General features: G+C 45.2%; 1 protein-coding gene across 1 annotated transcript in view; it reads right to left on the bottom strand.

Moving 5' to 3' along the window:
- Window positions 1-6,352, bottom strand: part of LOC121860615 (clavesin-2-like) — a 62,783-nt gene extending 56,431 nt beyond the window's left edge. The window contains exon 1 of the mRNA XM_042357841.1: window positions 6,259-6,352. The gene's annotated coding sequence lies outside the window, so the exon portion shown is untranslated. The remainder of the gene's footprint in view (window positions 1-6,258) is intronic.
- Window positions 6,353-27,500: the final 21,148 nt, after the last annotated feature.

The raw sequence follows: 27,500 nt of genomic DNA, 5'->3' as shown, positions 1-27,500 counted from the left end.
CCCTATTTATTATATAGGAGGGGGGGGTCTTGCTTTACGGTGGTGGAATCAAGACCCCAACCTCCAATACGATCTAGTCACGGGGTTAACAGATTCAATCAGCTAAGTAAAGGAGAGAGAGAGAAAGAATGAGGGGGGCGAGGGAGGGAGAATGGGGGGGGTGAGGGGGAGAGAGGGAGGGGGAGAGATGTAGTGACTGAGGTACAATCAGGGATTCTTTGCTAAAGCTTTTAACTAGATTTACTGAACTCCACTCCTCTCCCGCCCTCCGTCGACCAGGATAGCCACTGTTTATAGAAGCACCACGAACAAGGTCACTGGAGCAATGATCATTCCTGTACAACTCAAGTGAACGCTAATCTAAGATGCCTAAGATAGTTTAGCTTCACCCGGTTAGTGTTATTTTTTCTCGTATCGTCCTGAAAATGATAAAGTGGATCCCGGAGCCATGTTCGTTGTCATTTTCCTAACATTGACCGCTAAACAAGGGTATCCCGTAGTCATGTTCGTTGTCATTTTCCTAACATTGACCCTCCCCCCTCACCCTGCCAAAGACTCCTCACTGCATAATTCAGACAAGACTTATGTTATGTCTCCCTAAAGCCGTCAGGAAACACACCGTCTCTTGCTCACCCAACAGATCAACAGAGAGAGAGAGTTGAATTGAATCAGTTTAGCCAGAAAAACACAGAGTGGATAATAATAACAATATTAACATGGCTGAGCCAGTTGAGAACCTGAGCTCTCCTGTAGGCACCTGATATATACTATACATTGATAAACGGAGAGGGAGAGATAACGATTGATAAACAGAGAGAGAGAAAGATAACGATTGATAAATAGAGATAAATTTGATAAGTAGAGAGAGAGAGAGAGAGAGAGAGAGAGAGAGAGATTTTAGATCTGTCAAGTAGTCAATTCTATTTACAGAATTTAAAGCTAACTTAATATAACCGGCTAAAATATCCACAAGAATAAGCTAACTCACCACGGTAAACTAAAGCCCTCGGGATGGTAAACGGTACCAGGTCAAGGATTTACCGCGTCTGACAGCTAACGTGATATAAACAAACTTTATTCTTGTTTCCCGCCGGAGTTTTTAAGACAACTTATTTTCTTTCCCGAGAAATAAGTAAATAAATAAGTTCGGGGTCACCTGAAGAATTGCCACCCCAGTTTATTTCACCTGAAGATTAATCACCCTAACGTTATTTGGTAGGAGCAGGTTAGGTTGGCCTATATGGTGGTTGGGGAGTTGTGTTAGTTGGTTTAGGAAGCATTAGTGTATCCTGTGTGTGTGTGTGTGTGTGTGTGTGTGTATGTGTGTGTGTGTATGTGTCTGTGTGTGTTTTGTTCATGTATCCTGTGTGTGTGTGTATGTGTCCTCTGTGTCTGTGTGTGTTTTGTTCATGTATCCTGTGTGTGTGTGTGTGTATGTGTCCTCTGTGTGTGTTTTGTTCATGTATCCTGTGTGTGTGTGTGTATGTGTCCTCTGTGTCTGCGTGTGTTTTGTTCATGTATCCTGTGTGTGTGTGTGTATGTGTCCTCTGTGTCAGTGTGTATGTGTCCTCTGTGTCAGTGTGTGTTTTGTTCATGTATCCTGTGTGTGTGTGTGTGTGTGTATGTGTCCTCTGTGTCTGTGTGTGTTTTGTTCATGTATCCTGTGTGTGTGTGTGTGTATGTGTCCTCTGTGTGTGTTTTGTTCATGTATCCTGTGTGTGTGTGTGTATGTGTCCTCTGTGTCTGCGTGTGTTTTGTTCATGTATCCTGTGTGTGTGTGTGTATGTGTCCTCTGTGTGTGTTTTGTTCACGTATCCTGTGTGTCTGTAATAACATGCCACATTATAAAACAAGTGGCCCCGGCGGAGGAACTTACTGGCCAATTATCATTATCCTGAGGCAGTTTTCTTCACCCAATTACTTCTCAACCAGCCGCTGTGTTGAACTGTATATACTGAGTTAACCTTTAGACTCAACCAGCCGCTGTGTTGAACTGTATATACTGAGTTAACCTTAAGACTCAACCAGCCGCTGTGTTGAACTGTATATACTGAGTTAACCTTAAGACTCAACCAGCCGCTGTGTTGAACTGTATATACTGAGTTAACCTTAAGACTCAACCAGCCGCTGTGTTGAACTGTATATACTGAGTTAACCTTAAGACTCAACCAGCCGATGTGTTGAACTGTATATACTGAGTTAACCTTAAGACTCAACCAGCCGATGTGTTGAACTGTATATACTGAGTTAACCTTAAGACTCAACCAGCCGATGTGTTGAACTGTATATACTGAGTTAACCTTAAGACTCAACCAGCTGCTGTGTTGAACTGTATATACTGAGTTAACCTTAAGACTCAACCAGCCGATGTGTTGAACTGTATATACTGAGTTAACCTTAAGACTCAACCAGCCGCTGTGTTGAACTGTATATACTGAGTTAACCTTAAGACTCAACCAGCTGCTGTGTTGAACTGTATATACCGAGTTAACTCCAAGACTCAAATCCAGCCGCTGTGTTGAACTGTATATACCGAGTTAACCTGCGACTCAACCAGCCGATGTGTTGAACTGTATACCGAGTTAACCTAAGACTCAACCAGCCGATGTATGGAACTGTATATACCGAGTTAACCTTTAAGACTCAAATCCAAATGCTGTGTTGAACTGTATATACTGAGTTAACCTTAAGACTCAACCAGCCGCTGTGTTGAACTGTATATACTGAGTTAACCTTAAGACTCAACCAGCCGATGTGTTGAACTGTATATACTGAGTTAACCTTAAGACTCAACCAGCCGATGTGTTGAACTGTATATACTGAGTTAACCTTAAGACTCAACCAGCTGCTCCTTCCTCGCGTGAGAAGTAATGCATGTGTGTGTGTGTGTGTATGTCCTGTGTGTGTGTGTATGTCCTGTGTGTGTGTGTATGTCCTGTGTATATATGTGTGTGTGTGTGTGTGTCCTGTGTATATATATGTGTGTGTGTGTGTGTGTGTATGTCCTGTGTGTATGTCCTGTGTATATATATGTGTGTGTGTGTGTGTGTCCTGTGTATATACATGTGTGTGTGTGTGTGTGTGTGTCCTGTGTATGTCATGTGTGTGTGTGTATGTCCTGTGTATGCCTGTGTGTGTGTGTATGTCCTGTGTATACATGTGTGTGTGTGTCCTGTGTATGTATGTGTGGTCCGTGCTTGTCCTGCGTGTGTGTGCGTGTGTTTTAATCGTCGCCCTTGGACACTAACACACACAAGCATTACAGCCACATGTTCAAACTGTCAATACAAATTCAATACTACTGTAAATCATCTCATCTTATTTCACCTGAAGATTAACCACTCTAACGCCGCCTTAAATGGGGGTTAGGTAAGGTTAGGTTAGTGTTATGGTGGATGGATCAAGTTAGGTTAGTGTTAGCGTTAGGGTGATTAAATTAGGTTAGTGTTATGGTGGATGGATTAAGTTAGGGCAGTTTGGTTGCTCCAGGGTGATTTGGTTAGGTTAGTGTTAGGGTGATTAAATTAGGTTAGTGTTATGGTGGATGGATTAAGTTAGGGTAGTTTGGCTGCTCCAGGTTAGTGATTTTGATGCTTTTATTGGGTTGTTAGGTTGCCATTAGGATCGTTTGGTTAGTGTTAGCGTGATTGGGTTAGGTTTGGATGGCGTTAGGGGTAGTTAATCTTCAGGTGGACTAAACTAAGGGTTAATTAATCTCCAGGTGGACTAAACTAAGGGTTAATTTATCTCCAGGTGGACTAAACTAAGGGTTAATTAATCTTTAGGTGGACTAAACTAAGGGTTAATTAATCTTCAGGTGGACTAAACTAAGGGTTAATTTATCTCCAGGTGGACTAAACTAAGGGTTAATTAATCTTTAGGTGGACTAAACTAAGGGTTAATTAATCTTCAGGTGATCCGTAATTCATTGTACATTTTTTTCTCCACAAGTTGGATGAGCAAGGCGCCAGTAGGTCACCTGACACCATAGGTCTTATTACTGAGCCACGGTAACCTGATCCACCTGTGCTGGGACGACGAGGAAGGAATCACCCGCAGTGTTTCCCCCGGGTCGCTAACTGGTCAAATGGGTCCAGGTCCCTAACTAGTCCCAACTTAATGATTAGGGGTGAGGACCAGTCATTATGGGTTCATTTGGGGGGAAGTTTTGTCTAAATTCTACCTGTACACACCTGTAGTCTAAACCCTACCTGTACACACCTGTAGTCTAAACCCTACCTGTACATACCCGTAGTCTAAACCCTACCTGTACACACCCGTAGTCTAAATCCTACCTGTAACACAACCTGTAGTCTAAACCCTACCTGTACACACCTGTAGTCTAAACCCTACCTGTACACACCTGTAGTCTAAACCCTACCTGTACACACCTGTAGTCTAAACCCTACCTGATAACACACCGTAGTCTAAACCCTACCTGTACACACCCGTAGTCTAAACCCTACCAACACACACCCGCAGTCTAAACCCACCTGCACACACCTGTAGTCTAAACCCTACCTGTACATACCCGTAGTCTAAACCCTACCTGTACACACCTGTAGTCTAAACCCTACCTGTACATACCAGGTCCTAAGCCTACCTGTACACACCAGTAGTCTAAACCCTACCTGCACACACCTGTAGTCTAAACCACCCCTGCACACACCAGTTCTAAACCCTACCTGCCACACACCTGTAGTCTAAACCCTCCCTGTATACACACCTGTAGTCTAAACCCCACCTGCACACACCTGTAGTCTAAACCCCCCAGCACACACCCGCAGTCTAAACCCACCTGCACACACCCGTAGTCTAAACCCACCCACACACACCTGTAGTCTAAACCCTACCTGTGCACACAGTCTAAACCCTACCTGTACACACCCGCAGTCTAAACCCTACCTGCACACACCTGTAGCTAAAACACCTCCTGTCACACACCTGTAGTCTAAACCCCACCTGTGCACATACTGCAGTCTAAACCCTCCCTGCACACACTCCAAGTCCAAACCCCCCGAACCTGAAGTCTAAACCCTACCTGCACACACACCTGTAGTCCAAACCTACCTGTACACACCTGTAGTCTAAAACCCACCTGTACACCAGATTGCCAGACACACACCGTCACCCTCTTCCTAAAACTGTTTACAACACTATAACAAAAACGACCCAAACTGGCGGAGTTTGTCCTGATGGATTTTACTGATGGATATTGTCTGGGGAGATTTTCGTCATTAAAAGTGTGTTGAGAGGCTTTAACCCAGGATGAAGTTCTCCCGTAACCCGCCTCTGTCAGGGTCCCCGTTTAACAGTATTTTCTTAAGTTTCAAACACTGACTCTTATAAGCCATTCATATTTGACCGTCGTAAATAACAATGTTCCTTTCCACCTTGCTGTACTTTTCTAAATCCATTCAGAAGTTTAGTAAACACCGACGTCAACTAGCAGGGGTTAATGCAGGACGGTGTTAGTTCAGCTCTGGGGCCATTGTTGCCTGAGGCTTCAAACACCAGACTGTGGTGGATCAGTGTTGGGAAACGTACCACGAACACGCCGTCATTGGTTTATGTTGACAGGAGACGAGACCAATGTTAACGTAGATGATCCCTGGGTGGCTCTGGTGAGGGTCGTGTCGTCTGAGAAATTAATGATAGTTGTGGTCCTATTTTCGGGAGGAGGGGCTGAATTGCATCAGGAGCAGTTAAACCAGCAGGGATTTATTGCTGGTGTTCACAGAGTTAACAGACCGAACATATGGTGTGTGTGTGTGTGTGTGTGTGTATTCTCCTTCGTTAAAGCGTGTTACCCCACGAGAGGTGATACCGCTGGAGTTGTTAGTAGTGAAGATAACAGTCGATGGCGCCGTCATGCATCACCCGGCTCTCCTCCCTCCACCTCTCTCCTCTCGATCAATTTTATCCGCCCAATTACAAGGGAGAGTCTGGGTTCTACTCTACCGTGTTGGACCTGAATTAACAGGCGTTAATAAGTACTCTTTGCACCAGGCATGCGTGAAAACTTCGGTTTCGTCTGGGGACGTTATCATGCTGTCCGTCAGTTAACGTACGGACAGGAAGAATCGATGAAACTTACCTGAACACCTGGGCGGACAGTTGTTCGCCACACCTTTACCTAGTATACAGTCGGTAAGAAACGTCCTTGTTGTAACAGACCGAGGAACATAATCAAACAACAGACACTGAAGGAAGTATATTCACCCGAACATACAACGAACCAAACAGTTGCACTAGTACGTGTTACACAACAAGAGGGCGAGAGAAGCGTACCTCACTTAAACGTTCCAGGCGGGAGTGGCGTGCCGTCTGGCGACCACCCTGCGGCGGCTTGGTCGCTGCCGGGGGTCGCTGGAAACACTTTCGTACCCTGATGATCCAGCAGCAGCACTCTCAGGTGGGGAAAACGGACTCTGGCTGACGGGTTGTTGTGGTGATGACCGACCACCGTCACCAACACACCTTATGACCCTCCTTCAGCGCCAACAGCAGATCTACAACCAGAGAAGGAATCACCGACCATGACTTTGTGTGCGAATTCAGAGGAACAAAAATAACACCAAGGTTACAGCAGTGTTCCAGCGGAGGAGACTGTGTGTGGGAGGGGTGGACGCGCGCCGTCTCTGATACTAACTATACCAAGTTGGCGTTTTGTCCTTATGTACTACAGCAGCAACTTAGAAACATCTGTTACGTTGATTGAGAAAGGCATTAAAATATCTTATTAATACTGTCACCAAAAACAGTAGTCCGGTGTCAAGGTCGTTCTCTCCCCACCCTGTTAGACGCCTCCACCTTAGCAACGTTTTGGTACCAAGATGGTCTTTGTTGCCCACAATATCTCAACCTTTGATTTAAATATTTGTTGATAATTATTGCTATTATTTTTATAAATGTTATTTTATTATTATTACTTGTGTTGTATTATTTCTTTTATTATTATTATTATTATTATTATTATTATTATTATTATTATTATTATCATTATTATTGTCGGAGTTCAGAATATCATTAATAAAAGTAAAACTTTACTTCATTATCTCATCATCTTCGTGTATAATGATTGATGACGTCATTATACTGGCAGGACGTGCATCACGAAAACAAACAAAGTGTGCCTTAGGTGAGGTATTAGGCGTCATTTCATCACAGGCTCGGTTGGCTGGAGCCGCGGCACATGGATGGGGTCCCTTATGACGTCATGGCGGGGGATTCGATGTCATTGACGATAGAAACAAAACAAACTAAGAACTATCAAGATGTAAGAAATTTTATTGTGGATTTGTGCAAATAATTGAACTTCATTAATAGTAAACAGTTATTTAAGTAAGTTTATATGACAGTACGTGCCTATGTCACCTTTGTTTTGGATGGCATCACTTATGTCATTTTGTGGCAACACCACAATGGATTTTGTATGGCAACACTGATATCAGATATATTTTTATATATAAATTATGACATCATATGCAGAGAACACTACACAGTCTTTTCACCATATCTAAGCGAACATGGCAACGTTGTCATACTGGTGTTAAGAGTAGGATGACATACAGCCCATGTCAACCCTGTATGGCAACGTTGACCCCGGTATAGTTACTCGTGTTGCCAAACTTGTTTTATAATTAACCAACCAGCACCAGGTGTTATGACGTGTCTGGGATATGTTGGTGTGTTGGTGCATGTTGGTGTGTGTTGGCATGCTTGGTGTGTGTTGCGTATGTTGGTGTGTGTTGCGCCGTTGGTGTGTGTGTTGGTGCATTGCGTGTGTGTTGGTGCTTGTTGGTGTGTGTTGGTAGGCCCCACACCACCAACCCCCATGCTGAGTGTGTGCTTGCGCATGTTGGTGTGTGTGTTGCGCATGTTGCGTGTTGGTGCACGCTGGTACGTGTGTTGGTACATGTTGGTGTGTGTTTGAGCGCTGGTGTGTGTAGCGAATGTTGCGTGTGTTGCGCATGTTGGTGTGTTGGCATGCTGGTGCATGCTAGTATGTTGGTGCGTGTAGGAGTGTGTTGGTGTGTTTGGCATGCTGATGTGTGTTGGTACATGCTGCGTGCGTGTTGGTGCATGTTGGTGCATGTTGGCACGTTGGTGTGTTGGTGCTGTGTTGTGTGTGTGTTGGTCAGGTGTTGGCATGTTGGTGTGTGTGTTGCGTACGTAAGTGCTGCGCATGTTGGTGTGTGTTGGTGCACGTTGCGTGTGTTGCGCGCGTCGGTGTGTGCTTGGTGTGCGTTGCGTGTGTTGCGCGTGTTGCGCGTGGCTGGTGGTTGCGCGTGTTGGTGTCATACTGCTTGATGTGTGTTGGTGCATGTTGCGTTGGCATGTTTGGTGCTTGCGTGTGTTGCGCGTGTTTGGCGCGTGTTGGTGTGTGTTGGTGTGTGTTGCGGCTGGTGTGTTGGCGCTCTGTTGGTGTGTGTGTTGGTGTGTGTTGCGTGTGTTGGTGTGTGTTGGTGTGTGCTGGTTGGTGCGTGTTGGTATGCGTTGCGTGTTGCGTGTGCTTGGTACGTTGGTGTGTGCTGCGTGTGTGTTGCGCGTTGGTGCGTGTTGGTGTGTGTTGGTGTGTGTTGGTGCGCCAGTGTGTTGGTGTGTGTTGGTGCATGTTGTCATTGGTGCGTGTTGGCGGGGTGTTGGTGTGTGTATTGCGTGTGTTGGTGTGTGCTGGTGTGCTGGTGTGTCGGTGTGACAGGTACAGGTGTGGCTAGTGCGTGTTAGGTACAGCGTTGGTGTGTACATGGCGTCAGTGTTGCGTGTGTTGGTCGCTGGTGTGTTAGGTGGTACAGTTGCATGTGTTGCGTGTTGGTGTGTTGGTTCGTGTTGGTGTGTTGTTGGTGCAGGCTGGTGCATGCTGGCCTGCGTGTTGCGTGTGTTGGTGTGCTTGCGTGTGCTGGTGTTTGGTGCGTGTTAACTGTGCTGGTGTACACGTTGCGTGTGTTGCGTGCGCCATTGCCGCGGTTGGTTCGTCCAGTTCAGTACGTGTAGGCGCATGTTGCGGTTGGCGTGTCTGGTGCGTGCTGGCGCGTGCTGCGCGTGCGCTGGTGCCTCGTGTTGGCTGCGCTGTTGGCGCGGTTGGCGTGTGTACAGGTACGTTGGTGCAACATGTGTTGCATGTTAAAATGGTCTCGTGTTGGCGGGTGCTGGTGCGTGCGGTTGGTGCGTGTTGCGTGTGTTGCGTGTTGGTGTGATGGCGTGTGCTGGTGTGTTGCGTGTACAGTGTGTGTTGCGTGTGTTGGTGGGTTGGTGTGTACACAAACACGTTGCGTGTGGTGCGTGTTGGTGTGTTGGTGTGCTGGCGTGTGCTATGTGTGTTGGTGCGTGTTGCCCTGTGTTGTGTGTGCTGGTGTGTGTTGGTCAGTGTGCTGGCGCATAGTTGTTGCGTGTTGCGCGCGTTGGTCGTGTTGGCATGCGTGTTGGCGTGTGTTGGTGCGTTGCTGTGTGCTGGCGTGCTGGTGTGTGCTTGCGCTGTCATGTGCTGGTGTGTTGGCGTGTCGCTGCCGTGCGTGTTGGTGCAGCTGGCGCAGCCGCTGTGTGTTGGTGCAAAACGCGTGCTTGCGTTGGCGCTGGTGTTGCGCAGCAAGTTGCGTAAAAAGGCGTGTTGGCGTGCTGGTGTTGCGTGTGCGGCTGGTGTGTTGGTACGTTGCACAGCGTGTTGGTGGCAGGTGTGCTGCGTGTGTGTTGGTGTGTGTTGTGTGTTGCGGTGTTGCGTTGGTGTGTTGGTGCGCTGGTGCGTGCAGGTGTGCGGTTGGCTGTGTGTTGACGTGTGCCGGGTCACGTTGCGGTGAGGCGTGTGTTGGCGGTTGCGTGTGTTGGTGCATGTTGCGCGTGTTGGTTCGTGTTCGGTGCATGCTGGTGCATGTCTGGTGCGTGTACAGTGTGTTGGTGTGTGTGTTGGTGCATGCTGGTGCCTGTTGGTTCGCGCTGCAGTGTGTTGGCGGTGTTGGCGTGGTTATGCGTCTACAGTGTGTTGGTGTAAAAACAACAACAAAAAGTGTGTTGGTGCACGTTGGTGTGCTGGTGTCGTGTTGCGTTCAGGTTGGTGCAGTTGCGTGTGTTGGTACAGTGTGTTGGTGCGTTGACGTGTCTGGTGTGTTTGCGTGTAGGTGTGTTGACACAGTGTGCTTGCGTGTGTTGGCCAGCGTGTGGTGCGCGTAGGTGTGTGTTGGTCAGGCTGGTTGCCGTGTGTACAGTGTCGTTGGCGTCGTGTACACACTGGTGTGTGTTGGTACGCTGCGTGCGGTTGGTGTGTGTTGGTGTGTTGGTGTGTGTGTTGCGCGTAACAGTTGGTTCGTGTTGCGTGTGTTGCGTGCTGTTGCAGTGTGTTGGTGCACGTGTTGGTGCGTACTGGCTCGTGTTGCCCGTGTGTGTTGGCGTGTGTTGGTGTGCTGGTACAGTGTGCTGGTGCGTGTTGGTGTCGTTGGTGCGTGTTGGCGGGTGTTGGTGTGTGTTGGGTGTGTGTTGGTGTGGCTTGCGTGCGAAGCTTGCGTGCGTAAGCTGGCGCGTAAGCTTGCGCAAGTTGCGTACAGGTTGGTGTGCTGGTGCGTGTTGGTGTGTAAGCTGGTGTGCTGGTGTGTTGGCGGTTGTGCTGGTGTGTTGTCTGTGCTGGTGCGTGGCTGGTGTGTTGGTGTGCTGGTGCATGTTGGCGCGTGTTGGTTCGTGTTATCTGGGGCTGGTGGGCTGTTGTGCAAGCAGTGTGCTGGTGTGGGGTTGGTGGTACAGGCGTTGGTGCGTGCTGGTGGGGCAGTGTAAGCTGGTGTGTACAGCGTGTTGGCGTGCTGGTGTGTTGCGTGTGCTGGTGTGTGCTGGCGCGGCTGGAAAGTGCGTGGCGCCAGTGTGTTGCGTGTGTTGGTGCGTGCTGGTGCGTTGTGTGTGCTGGTGTTAGGTGTGCGTTGGTGTGTGCTGGTGTGCGTTAAAGTAAGCAGCAAAGCTGAAAGCGTGTTGGTGTTGCGGTGTGTGTGGCTAGTGCTGGTGTGCTTGCAAAAGCAGGTGTTGCTGGTGTGTTGGTGTGTTGGTGCGCCAGTGTGGTACAGGTGTGCTGGTGCAAGGTTGGTGTGCGTTGCGCACACTGTGCTGGTGCGTTTGCGTGCTGGTGTGCTGGTGTGCTGCGCGTGCGGTTCGTGCTGGTGTGCTGGTGTGCTGGTGCATGCTGGCGCGTGTTGGTCGTGCTGGTGCGTGTTGGTGCATGTTGGTGCGTGTTGGTTCGTGCTGGTGTGTGTTGGTGTGTTGCGTGTGTTGGTGTGTGTAATAACAATAAGCAATTGACGGTTTATTGTAGTTCTGCAGCCCGAAGGCTGGTGAGGGTTACTTGGACATAAATGGTTTTTACATGCGTTGGTGGTTAACAAAAGTCTTATTAGAGAAAGGTGAAGGAACATGGAGTGAATATACAGTTATTTTAGTGTTAAACAGCAAAAATGTAGTGTAGTAATTCAGATGGCGTTGGGAGTGAACTGCGTGGTGTAGTAGTTCTCGGATGGTGTTATGGGGGCCTGTGGGTGTGCCTTGGTGATGGTGTTGTGGGGGCCTCGCGGTGGAGTTCAGATGGTGTTATGAGGGCTAAGTGGTGTAGTATTTTCGCGACGGTGTTGCGAGGGCCTCAAGTGGTGTGGTATTGAGATGGTGCTGTGAGGCTCACGTGGTGTGTAACTTTTACATAAGTTGTTTGAGGGCCAGTGGTGCAGTATTTCGGATGGTGAGGGGGAGTGAGGTGTGGTTCTGGCGTTTTATCGTGGACGGATTAACACATCGCTGTAGTTGGGTTCACTGGCTGTTATCTGGGTACTTGGGCCTACTGTGTGAAAGGTCATTGGGTACCCTGTTACTGTTGAGCTGTTCTCACTGACTAGCACTGTTCACCACTGTTCACCTCTGTTAACACTGGTTCTATTCTTTCCTAAAATAGTAACTTCTGGCGTGAACTTGTTGATATTCGGTGGGGAGGAGGGTTCAGGGAGGAGTTGGAGGCCAACATAAGTGATGTGTCTGCTGGAGGAGCTGTTGGTGTGTGCTGGTGGGGGTGGTTTGTGCTGGTGCGTGTTGGTGTGGTTGGTGTGTGTGGTGCGTGCTGGTGTGTGTTGTTGGTGTGTGTTGGTGTGTGTTGGTGCAGGTTGGTGTGTGTTGGTGCGTGTGGTGTGTGTTGGTGTGTGTTGGTGTGTGTTGGTGTGTGTTGGTGTAGGTTGGTGCGTGTGGTTGGTGTTTGTGTGTGTTGGTGTGTTGGGTGTTTTGTGTGGGTTGGTGCGTGTTGGTGTGTGTTGGGTGTGTGTTTGGTGTGTTGGTGGTGTTGGTTTGTGCTGGTGCGTGCTGGTGTGGGGCAGGAAGCTGGTCTGTTGCGTGTGGCTGGTGTTGGTGTGTTGGTGTGGTTGGTTCAGGTTGCGTGCTGCGTGTGTTGGTGTGTGTGTTGGGTGTGTGTTGGTGCGGTGTTGTTGGTGTGTGTTGGTGCGGTGTTGTTGGTGCGGTGTTGTTAATTTTGAGTGTTGTTGGTGGTGTTGGTACGGTGTTGTTGGTGTGTTGGTGCGGTGTTGTTGGTACGGTGTTGTTGGTGTGGTGTTGTTGGTGCGGTGTTGTTGGTGGTATTGTTGGTGCAGTGTTGTTGGTGCAGTGTTGGTGGTTACTGGTGTTGTTGGGGTGCGGTGTTGTTGGTGTGTGTTAATTTTTGGTGTTGTTGGTGCGGTGTTGTTGGTGCGGTGTTGTTGGTGCGGTGTTGTTGGTACGGTGTTGTTGGTGTGTGTTGGTGCGGTGTTGTTGGTGCACGGTGTTGTTGGTCCGGTGTTGTTGGTGTGGTCGTGGTGTGTTGGTGCGGTGTTGTTGGTGCGGTGTTGGTGTACAGTGTTGTTGGTACGGTGTTGTTGGTGCGGTGTTGTTGGTGCGGTGTTGTTGGTACGGTGTTGTTGGTGTGTGTTGGTGCGGTGTTGTTGGTGCGGTGTTGTTAATTTTGGTGTTGTTGGTACGGTGTTGTTGGTGCGGTGTTGGTGTGTGTTGGTGCGGTGTTGTTGGTACGGTGTTGTTGGTGCGGTGTTGTTGGTGTGGTGTTATTGGTGTGTTGGTGCGGTGTTGGTACGGTGTTGTTAGTGCAGTTGTTGGTGCGGTGTTGTTGGTGCGGTGTTGTTGGTCACGGTGTTGGTGCGGTGTTGGTGTGTGTTGGTGCGGTGTTGTTGGTGCGGTGTTGTTGGTACGGTGTTGTTGGTGGTGTTGTTGGTGCGGTGTTGGTGTGGTGTTGTTGGTTACGGTGTTGTTGGTGCGGTGTTGTTCGTTGCGGTGTTGTTGGTGCGGTTGTTGGTTGTGTTGGTGCGGTGTTGTTGGGTGCAGTGTTGTTGGTGCAGTGTTGGTGTGTGTTGGTGCGGTGTTGTTGGTGCGGTGTTGTTGGTGTGGTGTTGTTGGTGCGGTGTTGTTGGTGCGGTGTTGTTGGTGTGTGTTGGTGCGGTGTTGTTGGTGCGGTGTTGTTGGTGCGGTGTTGTTGGTGTGGGTGTTGTTGGTGCGGTGTTGTTGGTGTTGGTGCGGTGTTGTTGGTGCGGTGTTGTTGATTCGCGGTGTTGGTGCGGTGTTGGTGCGGTGTTGTTGGTGCGGTGTTGTTGGTGTGTGTTGGTGCGGTGTTGTTGGTGCGGTGTTGTTGGTGCGGTGTTGTTGGTTGCGGTGTTGTTGGTACAGTGTTGTTGGTGTGTGTTGGTGCGGTGTTGTTGGTGCGGTGTTGTTGGTGCGGTGTTGTTGGTGCGGTGTTGTTGGTGCGGTGTTGTTGGTGCACGGTGTTGGTGTGTGTTGGTTTGATGTTGTTGGTCCGGTCGTTGTTGGTCTGGTGTTGTTGGTCTGGTCGGTCTGGTCATTGCTGGTGTGTGGTGCGGTGTTGTTGGTGCAGTTGGATTGCGGTGTTGTTGGTGTGGTGTTGTTGGCTGCGGTGTTGTTGGTGTGTTGGTGTGGTGTTGTTGGTGCGGTGTTGTTGGTACGGTGTTGTTGTTGGTGCGGTGTTGTTGGTGCGGTGTTGTTGGTACAGTGTTGTTGGTGTGGTGTTGTTGGCACAGTGTTGTTGGTGCGGTGTTGTTGGTTGTGTTGGTGTGGTGTTGGCACGGTGTTGTTGGTGTGGTGTTGTTGGTGTGTTGGTGTGGTGTTGTTGGCACGGTGTTGTTGGTGTGGTGTTGTTGGTGTGTTGGTGTGGTGTTGTTGTTGTTGGTACGGTGTTGGTGCGGTGTTGTTGGTTTGTGTTGGTGGTTAAGGCGACTGTCTGTCTGTCTGTCTGTCTCTCCCTGTCTGTCTGTCTGTCTGTCTGTCTGTCTCTCTTCTGTCTGTCTGTCTGTCTGTCTTTATTTGCTTTATCTTTTATTACTTATTTATCTTTATTTCTCCTTTTTTTTCATTTTCCTTCCTTTGTCTCTTCTTTCCTTTATCTCGGACTCTTTTGTTACTATTTCTCTCATTTTCTTTTGTTTTCTCTCAATTTACATCGTAAGACAACGCCTTCAGTATTCATGACTGTATGTGATATGAGACGACCTATACATACCAAACACACACACACACACACACACACACACACACACACACACACACACACACACACACACACTCTTGCGCGTACCCATACTTCTCTACTCTCATTAAAATCCTCCTCCTCTCCCTCCCTCTCACCTCACATGATAGACCCCCTGAACAATCTCTCTCTGGGGTGACTGAGGCGCACTCCCCTAGATTACCGCCGGGCTAAAGGAAGGTTGGGTTGGTCGCTGACACACGGAGAAACGGACATCGGTTAAAACAATCGTGGTCATTTATCTGGGATATACCAGGTCCGGATGACGCCAATGGGCACGACCCGATCTGTGAGCTCCTATTTTAAGAGGAGGGTGGGGGGGTGGGGGGTGGGGGTAGGGGTGGGGGTGGGGGTGGGGGTAGGGGAAGGGGTATGGGGGATAAGAAGGGGTGGGGGTCCAGGAGGGAGGGGATGTGCAGCTTAAAGGGAAAGTAGAGAGTACGTGAAGGGGTTGAGGTTGTCTATTTAAAGGGAGGAGGACGTCTTTCAAGCGAAAGGGGAAAAGGGAAATTTTTGCTGTAAAATGAAAAGGAAGAATGTTTATTTTTCAAACAACAACAACAACAACAACAACAACAATAACAATAATAATAATAATAACAATAATAATAATAATAATAACAATAATAATAATAATAATAATAATAATAATAATAATAATAATAATAATAATAACAATATAATAATAATAATAATAATAATAATAATAATAATAATAATAATAATAATAATAATAATAATAATAATAATACAGTCAAACCTCTATTTAACGGATTATGGAGATGAAAGTCCGTTGTATCGAGGGTCCGTTAGATGTGAAACCCTCCATCTAACTGATTATATAGAGATAAGTCCGTTATATGCAGGTTTTACTGTACTACTACTACTACTACTACTACTACTACTACTACTACTAATAATAATAATAATAATAATAATAATAATAATAATAATGACTCACCTTCACCACTAGCCATTAACGTCATCATTATCATTCTTAACCATCATCATCAGCCTCTCATCACCATCAAGCATTGTATAATTCTTGATTTTTTCACGAGTTATCATCCCAAATCTACCGCCTACCCAAAAATCCCAAAAGCGATTATTTAAATCTATAAGACACCCTACACTGGACCTGGCGTAAATCCCCATCTTTATAGGCCAGATCGGGATTTATTGTCCTCTTAAGGTCAGGATTAACCTATTTAATTATTCATATACTCCTTAATGGCAATATTTTATAGTCTACCTCCTCCTCCTCCTCTTCCTCCTCCAAGTTTTCCATTTTGATTCCCATTTTCCTTTTACCTAAGTTATTTTTTGTTACTTGTCTTCTTTTTTTTTTTTTGTTTATTTATTTATTTATTTATTTATTTATTGTTAGTATTTATTGTGATGTTTTGTATAGTCGGCTTCTCTCCGCTCTCCGTTTTCTGTTTCATGTTATCTTTCTCCTTTTTTATGACATATTTATTTTTCTATAATTTACCTTTTCTCTTTATTTCCTATATTCCTCTATTCTCTTTTCCATCGTGTTATTTTTCCTTGTTATGATTTCTCTATAGTGTCTCCTCTCTCTCTCTCTCTCTTCTTATCGTTTTTTTCTTATTTTTTTTTTATTCTCTAGCTTCAAATTTTTCTTCATTAAAGTTTATAAAGAATATCTCCCTTAAGTTATTTTTCCCGTTCTATTTTCCACAACATTACTCTTCGTGAAAGACTCAAATTAGCGTCTCGTCTGTTGCTTATAAACCTTGAAATAATATTGACGCTAAATTTCCACTAAACGTGCGATCGACTTCCACCAAATTTCATACACCATTAATCTTCATATTATTTTGAGTCACTTTACCCCAATATTCGCGTTAAACTTTCGTCAAATTCAACGAAATTTAACCCAGAACAGCTTGTTTTGATGGAATTTTGTTTACTTTCATAAAAATTGGCTTAGTTTTCGCAAAATTTGGTTTTAGTTTTCATGAAATTTGGTTTAGTTTTCGCAAAAATTGGTTTAGTTTTCCCGAAAATTGGTTTAGTTTTCATGAAATTTTGCTTAGTTTAACGAAATTTGGTTTAGTTTTTGGGAACATCGGTCACTATTACGCAAAGGTTAGTCTATATTTCGTGAAAAGTCTAGATTTCGCAATAATATGGGTTCAGTCTTCGCCAACTTCGTTTTAAGTTCAGGAAAGTCGACCTGTTGTCGCCTCGGTGTTTCACTTCCTATAATACTCTGCTATAAGACTCACATAATTATAATACTCCTATAATACTCATACAGTCCCTATAAGACTCCTATAAGATTCACATATGAGACCCTATAATACTCCCTGTAAGACTCCCATATAAGACTCTACAGACTCCTTATAAGACTCTATAAGACTAACATATAAAGCTCCTATAAGACTCATACAGACTCTAATAAGACTTCCAAATAGGACTCCTATTAGGCTCTATATAAGACTCGTAAGACTTACTGTATATATAAGGCTCGTAGCAGTAAGACTCCCTTATATGCCCTACGTAAGACTCCCTATAAGACTCAGGGTAAGACTCCGATTCATATATCACTGTACCGCCTATCATGAGACCCTTCCATAAGACTCTTGTAATATCCCCTCCCACTATCTCATTAATCCTTCCTCTAATCCATTTTAAATCCCTTCCCTTAACATATTTAATCCCTTCCCTTAACCCCTTCCTTAATCCCCCTTAACATATGTTATCCTTCCTCTAACATAATTTAATCCCCTTCCCTTAACCCCTTCCCATGTCCCCCTTAACATATTTTATCCTTCCTCTAACATAATTTAATCCTTCCCTTAACCCTTCCTTAATCCCCTTAACCACCTTCATCCCCTTCCCAACCCCTTTCCATTTAATCCCCTTGGCTTAATCTCCTCACCTCCCCTTCCTTTTAACCTCTTCAGCCCCCTCCCCAACCCCTTTCCACTGTATTCCGCCTCCTTCCCTCCCCATCCTCTACCTCCACTGCCACAGGGATGAATACAAACCCCTCCCCTCCCCTTAACCCCCTCCCGGCCTCCCCTCCCCTCCCCGGCCTCCCCCTCCCCTCCCATCCTCTACATCCCACTGCCGCACAGGATAGAATAAACCCCCTCCCTCCCTTCCTTGCCTCCATTAATGTCACCCCAACACATATTTCCAGGCGAGATTTGGATAATTTGCAAGACATCGTTATCCGTTCGTGGGGGTGATGCAAACAAGGCGAAAATATAAGGAAGGAAGAAAGGAAGGAAGGAAGGAAGGAAGGAAGGAAGGAAGGAAGGAGGAGGGGAAGGCAGATATGGATGGGTGGATGGAAGGAAGGAAGAAATAAGGGAAGAGGGGGAGGGAGATATGGATGGGGTGGATAAAGGGTAGGGAGAAGGAAGGAAGGAAGGAAGGAAGGATGGGTGGGTGGATAATGGGAAGGAAAACAAGGGAGGGAGAATAGGAAGGGTGGAGAAAGGAAGGAAGGAAACAAGAGAGGGAGAGATAGGGTAAAGGAGATATAGGAGGAATGAAGGAAGGAAGGAAGGGAAAGGTTATCAGGTAGGAATAATGACCAGATATAGACAAAGAGATATTACCTACTTTCTCTTCCCCGCCTCTCTTTCCTCTCACCCTGCCTCCCTCTTCCCTCTCTTGTCTCTCCTTTCTCTCACCCTGCCTCTCTTTTCTCCCTGTCTCTCTTTCTCTCCCTGCCTCTCTTTTCTCTCCTGGGATATCCCATCCCATGGGTAAAGTAGAAGGAGGGAGGAAGAGTAGTGGGGAAGGTGAGACTTTGAAAACGACTCTCTCTCTCTACTCCTTTACACTTTCCTTATTCTCTCTCTCTCTCTCTCTCTCTCTTTCTCTCTCTCCTTTTACTTCCTTATTTTCTCTCTCTCTCTCTCTCTCTCTCTCTCTTTCTCTCTCTCTCCTTTACACTTTCCCTTTTTCTCTCTCTCTCTCTCTCTCTCTCTTTCTCTCTCTCTCCTTTACACTTTCCCTTATTCTCTCTCTCTCTCTCTCTCTCTCTCTCTCTCTCTCTCTCTCTCTCTCTCTCTCTCCTTTACACTTTTCCTTATTTTCTCTCTCTCTCTCTCTCTCTCTCTCTCTCTCTCTCACTTGTTACCACCCTAATAATTTTATGGTTATAATCAATGTTTCACACACTCTATGACGTCTCCCTCGGTAACTATTGATTGCAACCATAAAATTCTCACGATTCTTTGGGTGGCAACAAGTTATATTTTACCCCTTCTCCATCCACACAACCCCTCCTCCTCCACCACTCCACACCCTCCACCACTCACCCACCCTCCACCACTCCACCCACCCTCCACCACTCCACCCACCACTCCACCCACCACTCCCACCCACCCTCACCCTCCACCACCACTCCACCACCCTCCACCCACCACTCCACCCACCACTCCACACTCCACCCACCACTCCACCCACCACTCCACCCACCACTCACCCACCACTCCACCCACCACTCCACCCACCACTCCACCCTCCACCCTCCTCCACCCTCTCCCTTCAATCATCTTGTTTGTGTTATCATCAAAGTCTTACCAAAGGAGATATTTTCTTCGTCTGGTCGAGTCCATTTATTTCGGCGCTTGGTAGGTCCTGAGATGTGTATTAATGTGTATAAATGTCTAGTAATGTGTATAAGGGTGTATTAATGTGTTATTAGATGTGTATGAATTATATTGATGTGTATGAATGTCTGGGACGGTGTAAAAAGGTGTATTAGTGTATATGAAAACCTAAGAATGTGTATTAGATGTGTATGAATGCTTAGGAATATGTGTAAAGGTGAACTGATGTGTATTAGATGAGTATTAATATATAAGCAAGTGTTTAAAGATCTATAGATGTATATGAGTGGTTAACACAGTGTATATATGTGTATGAATGAGTATGACGAATACCAGTGAATATGTATGAATGTGAACTGTATAGTTTGTATTAATGGTACAGCAATGTATAAATGTGTATAACTGTTTAGGAATCTGTAAATATATATCAATGTGTATAGATGTAAAAATGTGTATAAATGTATGTATATATTCGTTTGTATTTCAGCGAATGTGGAAACCTGTGTATGATTTAAATACACGCAAATGTAAAATGAAACGTGTATACATAAATATACATAAAATACGTATAACTGTAGACAAGTGGCAAATTATCACCATACATTAAAATAACCATTCAATTATACTATCATACAATTCATTAAAATACATATTCAATCATACACATAAAATTAAAATATACGGTCAATCATACACCATACACTACCACACTTCAAGACAGTTATACAACCTCAATCAAATCAAGCATCAGTAATTCCAGGTTGGGATAACGTGTGGTCGATAATATTCCGAGGAGTAATGCAGAGAGTTAGTCCTGTGGTCATTATGCTTATATGCCCGGAAGTTGGCGAGAGAGAGAGATAGAGAGAAGAGAGAGAGAGAGAGAGAGAGACCTCAGCTGTACCCTTCTGTCTTAAGCCGAGTCTCGCATGACCACTACTGATAAGGGCAGGTAAGATTTTTTTCTCTCTCTCTCTCTCTCTCTCTCTCTCTCTCCCTCTCTCTCTCTTATGAAATGTTCACAGACAAAATAAATACAAACAATAATTGTGTACATATGAACAAACAAACAAGATAAACAACTACAAAACTGAAACAAAACAATATACTGTATATGCAGTGTATAGCTCCATGTCAGCCCTCAATAACAACTAACAACAACAATCATCGCAAACACATAATAACAACAGCAACATCAACAATAACAATAAATTCAACAACAAAACAACAGTAATAATAATAATAATAATAATAATAATAATAATAATAATAATAATAATAATAATAATAATAATAATAATAATAATAATAATAATAATAGGATCTGCAAAATCAACAATAACAACAGCAACAACAATAACAATAAATTAAATCCACTACAGGTCAACACTACAAGATCAATATGCAAATTATAATGACGTCATATCTGGTCAATAATCCTAAACTTTGATCATATAAGGTTAACAGTCTCTTGGTAGGTCATGTTGGGTCAATAATCGTGTGCCTGGTCCGTGGTGTCTTGTCCTCTTCCATGACACAGATTAGGTCATATAAATGGAGATTGAGATGGTTCTGGTCGTCTTGGGTCGTCTTGGATCATCTTGGGTCGTCTTAGATAATCTCGGGTCATCTTGGGTAGTCTTAGATCATCTCGGATCATGTTGGGTCGTATTCGGTCATCCTGGGTAATGTTATGTCATCTTGGGTCGTCTTGGGTCATCTTAGGTTATCTTGGGTCGTCTTGAGTCGTCTTGGGTCATCTTGGGTCGTCTTGGGTCATCTTGGGTCACTTTGGGTCGTCTTAGATAATCTCGGTCATCTTGGGTCGTCTTAGGTCATCTTAGGTTATCTTGGGTCGTCTTAGATAATCTCGGGTCATCTTAGGTCGTCTTGGATCATCTTGGGTCACTTTGGGTCGTCTTAGAGATATCTCGGGTCATCTTGGGTCGTCTTGGTCATCTTAGGTTATCTTGGGTCGTCTTAGATAATCGCGGGTCATCTTGGGCCGTCTTGAGTCGTCTTGGGTCATCTTGGGTCATCTTGGGTCGTCTTGGGTCGTCTTGGGTCGTCTTGGGTCGTCTTAGTTTCTTTGGTAAAGGAGCTGTTAATCCCTGGCAGTTGATTGGTTCTGCTGACGCCTCGGTAGGTGGTTTCTGATTGGGTTCTGTTAGGCGAGTCTGCCCATTGATTGGGTCTAATGATTCTCTGCTACTTGATTGGTTCTGGTGGATCTTGTTGACCTCTGATTGGCTCTGATATTCTGTGCCTTTGCTAAGTGTTCTGGTGGCTTGAGTAGGGGCATAAAATGTGAGAGAGAGAGAGAGAGAGAGAATTTACTACGGATTTCCTGGATAAAAATATACTGTTATGAATTTTGTCGCTATTTTTCCTTGTAGTGTTGTGTTCTACGAGTATAATGGCAGCAGGAAAGAGTGTAAATACATCAATACATAATACAGGGCTGATGTATGACTGGTATTATATGAGGTATGATACGTATTACAGATGTATTTTTCTGTATTTCTGTAAGAGTCGGAGATTTATTATTATTATTATTATTATTGTTGTGTTTGTTTTTTATTATTATTTTTATGTGTATTATTATTATTATATTTATTGTTATTTTATTATTTTATTATTTTATTATTTCATCATCATCATCATCATCATCATCATCATCATCATCATCATCATCATCATCATCATCATCATCATCATCATCATCATCATCATCATCTCATCATCATCATCATCATCATCATCATCATCATCATCATCATCATCATCATCATCATCATCATCATCATCATCATCATCATCATCATCATCATCATCATCATCATCATCATCATCATCATCATCATCATCATCATCATCATCATCATCATCATCATCATCATCATCATCATCATCATCATCATCATCATCATCATCATCATCATCATCATCATCATCATCATCATCATCATCATCATCATCATCATCATCATCATCATCATCATCATCATCATCATCATCATTATTATTATTATTATTATTATTATTATTATTATTATTATTATCATTATTATCATTATTATCATTATTATTATTATTATTATTATTATTATTGTTATTGTTGTTGTTATGTGTTGTTGTTGTGTGTGTATGTGTGTGTGTGTGTGTGTGTGTGTGTGTGTGTGTGTATTATTGCCGCTGTACAGTATTACTCATCAGGTATTTTTAGTTTCTTCCTTCCTTCACTTTCAACTCTTCCTCCTTCTTTCTTTCGTTCCTCCTATTTTCTATTTTCTCCTTCTTGATCTTCCTTCTGCTCTCTTCCTCTTAATCCTTTTTACAGGTCACATTTTTCTTCTTCTTCCTTCCTCCCTCCTTCTTCTTCCTTCCCTCCCTCCCTCTTCTCCTTGTCTCCTCCTCTTCTCTCTTTCATTCGTCATCTTCACCCATACATCATTCATCCCCCCACGCTCTTATATATCTCCTTTCCTCGTTTTTTTTTCTTTTCAGCGTTCCTCTTTCCTCCCCTTTCTCCTTCCACCCTCCTTCTCCTTTTTAACTTCTACTTCCTTCCTTCTACTCTCCTCCTTTCTTCCTTTCCTTCCGCCCTCTTCTTCCCTTCCCTTTTCGCTCTCTCTCCTTTCTTCTGTCTTCCCTCTTACACCCCTCCTTCCTCTTCCACCCTTCCCTCTTCCTCCCTTCCCTCTTTCACCTTCTCCTCCAGTCTTCCCCTCTTACCTCCCTTCCACGTTTCCCCTTCCTCTTTCACCCTTCCCCTCCGTCTCCCCTCTTCCCTTCCTCCCTCCTTACAACCCTTTCCCTTCCTTCCTCTCCCCTCTGAGGACCATCACCTTGGTAACTATCTGAGGAGACACACACAAGGTCGCACTGACAATGATACCCAAAGGAATCTCTCTCCCTAACCCCTCGTGAGATGTCTCTGTCTCTCTGTCGTTGTCTCGGTTGCATTGTCTGTCTGCCTATTTCTTGCTTTCTTTCTTTCTCTCTATTTCTTCTTTTACCACCATTATCTGTTTCCACCTCTTCCTCTACCCATTCTTCATCTTTCCTTTTTTCTCTCTCCCTTACCCTTCCTCTTTCATTTCCTCCTCTCTTTTCTTCCCTCTTCTCTTCCTATCCCTGCTTTCTCTCTTTCTCTCGTCTCCTCCTTTCCTTTTCCCTTCCTCCTTCCCCAATCTCTCCCCATCCACCCCGTTCTCCCTCCTTTCTTCTCTTCTCCCTGACTTCTTTCCTCTCCTTTTCTTCTCCCGTTCCTCCCCCTACCTCCTCCCGTCTGAGGGTTTCCCAGAGGTGTGTGTGTGAGGTGCTGTGGGAGTAGAACAAAGCAACGTGATTTCTGCCTTTTTGTATGTGTGTGTGTGTGTGTGTGTGTGTGTGTGTGTGTGTGTGTGTGTGTGTGTGTGTTAATATATATTGGCTATGTTTTTTAATGTAATATGAAGTATACAGTATATAAAATTATGTATTGTATAATGAGATCACATGAAGAGTAGACCCAGCATATTTCATCTGAAGATTAATCATACTAACGTTACCTGAGGTTAGGTTAGGTTAGGTTAGGTTAGCTTGGTTAGGATAGATTAGGTTAGGTTGGTTAGGTTGGTTGGTTGGTTAGTTGGTTAGGTTAGTTTGGTTAGGATAGATTAGGTTAGGTTGGTTAGGTTAGGTTAGGTTAGCAAAAAATTCATGAAATACTTGAAATGTACAGAAAAAGAAAAATTAGATACTTTGGTCACATAACTGAGGCTGAAGGTGATAATAACAGAAATATTAATGGGAATAGTTGAGGGTAGGAGGGCAGAGGAAGGCAGAGACTGGGGTGGGTGAATGAAATTAAAGACTTGGTCCCCAGAGAGATGCAAAACCTTGGAGGATTGGTAAAAACAGCCCGAGAACGTTTAGAGTGGACACAACTGCCATAAAAAACTACAACAGTCTTAAAATAACACCTACAAAATTCACATAATAACACCTACAAAAGCCATAAAATAACACCTACAAAAGCCATATAACAACACCTACAAAAGCCATATAACAACACCTACAAAAGCCATATAACAACACCTACAAAGCCATAAAACAACACCTACAAAAGCCATATAACAACACCTACAAAAGCCATATAACAACACCTACAAAAGCCATATAACAACACCCTACAAAACCATAAAACAACACCTACAAAAGCCATATAACCACATTAAAAGCCATAAAACAACACCAAAAACCATATAACACCTACAAAAGACCAACTAAGCGTTAACAGGTCTACAGGATACAAGTGTGACCAACAGCTGATGCCTGAGGGTGAGTAGCTTAACCTTGTACAGTGTTGAGGTTGTTTACTCTCACCTGTTGTATTGTATTGTGTTGTATTGTAGTGTATTGTATTGTGTTGTATTGTATTGTATTGTGTTGTATTGTATCTTGTGTATTGTTGTACTGTATTGTTATATTGTGTTATAGTGTCCTGTATTATATTTTGTTGTATTGTGTCTTATTGTTTTGAGTTGTAGTGTATTGTATGATGTTGTATAGTGTGGTATTGTATTGTGTTTCATCGTACAGTGTTGAAGTGTTGCTAACTCTCACCTATTGTATTATTGTATTGCATTGTATAGTAGTTTATCAACCCCACCACACTCACTTCTATTGTAATGTATTTATTTTAAGGTACTGTATCAACCACCACCACCACCACCTGTTGTATATTGCATCAACCACCACCACCACCTGTTGTATATTGCATCAACCACACCACCACCACCACCTGTTGTATATTGCATCACCACCACCACCTGTTATGTGCATCAACCACCACCACCACCACCTGTTGTATATTGCATCAACCACCACCACCACCACCACCTGTTGTATATTGCATCAACCACCACCACCTGTTGTATACTGCATCAACCACCACCACCACCACCTGTTGTATATTGCATCAACCACCACCACCTGTTGCATATTGCATCAACCACCACCACCACCACCTGTTGTATATTGCATCAACCACCACCACCTGTTGTATATTGCATCAACCACCACCACCACCACCTGTATGTTGCATCAACCACCACCACCTGTTGTATCTACTACATCAACCACCACCACCACCTGTTGTATGCTGCATCAACCACCACCACCTGTTGTATACTGTATCAGCCACCACCACCACCTGTTGTATCTGCATCAGCCACCACCACCTGTTGTATAATGCATCAACCACCACCACCACCCTGCATCAACCACCACCACCTGTTGTATACTGCATCAACCACCACCACCACCTGTTGTATATTGCATCAACCACCACCACCACACCACCTGTTGTATACTGCATCAACCACCACCTGTTGTATGTACCACCACCACCTGTTATACTGCATCAACCACCACCACCTGTTGTATATTGCATCAACCACCACCACCTGTTGTATACTGCATCAACCACCACCACCACCTGTTGTATGCTGCATCAACCACCACCACCACCTGTTGTATATTGCATCCACCACCACCACCACCTGTTATGCCATCAACCACCACCACCTGTTGTAGTGCATCAACCACCACCACTACCACCTGTTGTATACTGCATCAACCACCACCACCACCTGTTGTATGCTGCATCAACCACCACCACCACCTGTTGTATAATGAATCAGCCACCACCACTACCACCTGTTGTATACTGCATCAACCACCACTACCACCTATTGTATGCATCAACCACCAACACCACCTGTTGTATACTGCATCAACCCCCACCACCACCACCTGTAGGTATGCTGCATCAACACCACCACCACCTGTTGTATAGTGCATCAACCACCACCACCACCTGTTGTATACTGCATCAACCACCACCACCACCTGTTGTACTGCATCAACCACCACCACCTGTTTATGCTGCATCAACACCCACCACCACCACCTGTTGTATGCCATCAACCCACCACCACCTGTTGATGCATCAACCCACACCACCTGTTGTATACTGCATCAACCACCACCACCACCTGTTGTATAGTGCATCAACCACCACCACCACCTGTTGTATACTGCATCAACCACCACCACCACCTGTTGTATGCATCAACCACCACCACCACCTGTTGCATACTGCATCAGCACCCACCACCACCACCTGTGGTATACTGCATCAACCACCACCACCACCACCTGTTGCATACTGCATCAACACCCACCACCACCACCTGTTGTATGCATCAACCACCACCACCACCTGTTGCATGCTGCATCACCCACCACCACCACCTGTGTACTGCATCACAACCACCACCACCAGCTGTCGTATACTGCATCAACCACCACCACCAGCTGTTGTAGCCTGCATCACCACCACACCACCACCACCTGTTGTATACTGCATCAACCACCACCACCTGTTCTGCATGTCACCCACCACCACCTGTTGTATCCATCAACCACCACCACCACCTGTTGCATACTGCATCAACACCACCTGTTGTATGCTGCATCAACCACCACCACCACCTGTTGTACTGCATCAGCCACCACCACCACCTGTTGTATACTGCATCAACCACCAACACCACCACCTGTTGTATACTGCATCAACCACAACCACCACTGTTGTATACTGCATCAACCACCACCACCACCACCTGTTGTATGCTATCAACCACAACCACCACCACCTGTTGTATACTGCATCAGCCACCACTACACCCACCTGTTGTATGCTGCATCAACCACCAACACCACCACCTGTTGTATGCTATCAACCACACCACCACCACCTGTTGTATACTGCATCAACCACCACCACCTGTTGCGCATCAACCACCACCACACCTGTTGTATACTGCATCACACCACCACCACCACCTGTTGTATACTGCATCAACCACCACCACCTGTTGCATACTGCATCAACACCCACCACCACCTGTTGTATACTGCATCACCACCACCACCACCTGTTGGCATCCACCACACCACCTGTTGTATACTGCATCAACCACCACCACCACCTGTTGTATACTGCATACCCACACCACCACCTGTTGTCTGCATCACCAGCCACAACCACCACCACCTGTTGTATGCTGCATCAACCACCACCCATTGTATACTGCATCAACCACCACCAACACACCACCTGTTGTATACTGCATCAGCCACCACCACCACCACCTGTTGTATAGCACCATCAACCACACCACCACCTGTTGTATAGTGCATCAACCACCACACCACCACCTGTTATACTGCATCAACACCACCACCACCTGTTGTATCTGCATCAACCACCACCAACCTGTTGTATACTGCATCAACACCACCACCACCTGTTGTATGCT

Source organism: Homarus americanus, unplaced genomic scaffold (assembly GCF_018991925.1).
Source record: "Homarus americanus isolate GMGI-L3 unplaced genomic scaffold, GMGI_Hamer_2.0 scaffold11150, whole genome shotgun sequence".
Taxonomy (NCBI): Eukaryota; Metazoa; Arthropoda; class Malacostraca; order Decapoda; family Nephropidae; genus Homarus; species Homarus americanus.
Note: the sequence above shows the minus strand (reverse complement) of the source record. Positions and strands in the feature narration are given on the sequence as shown.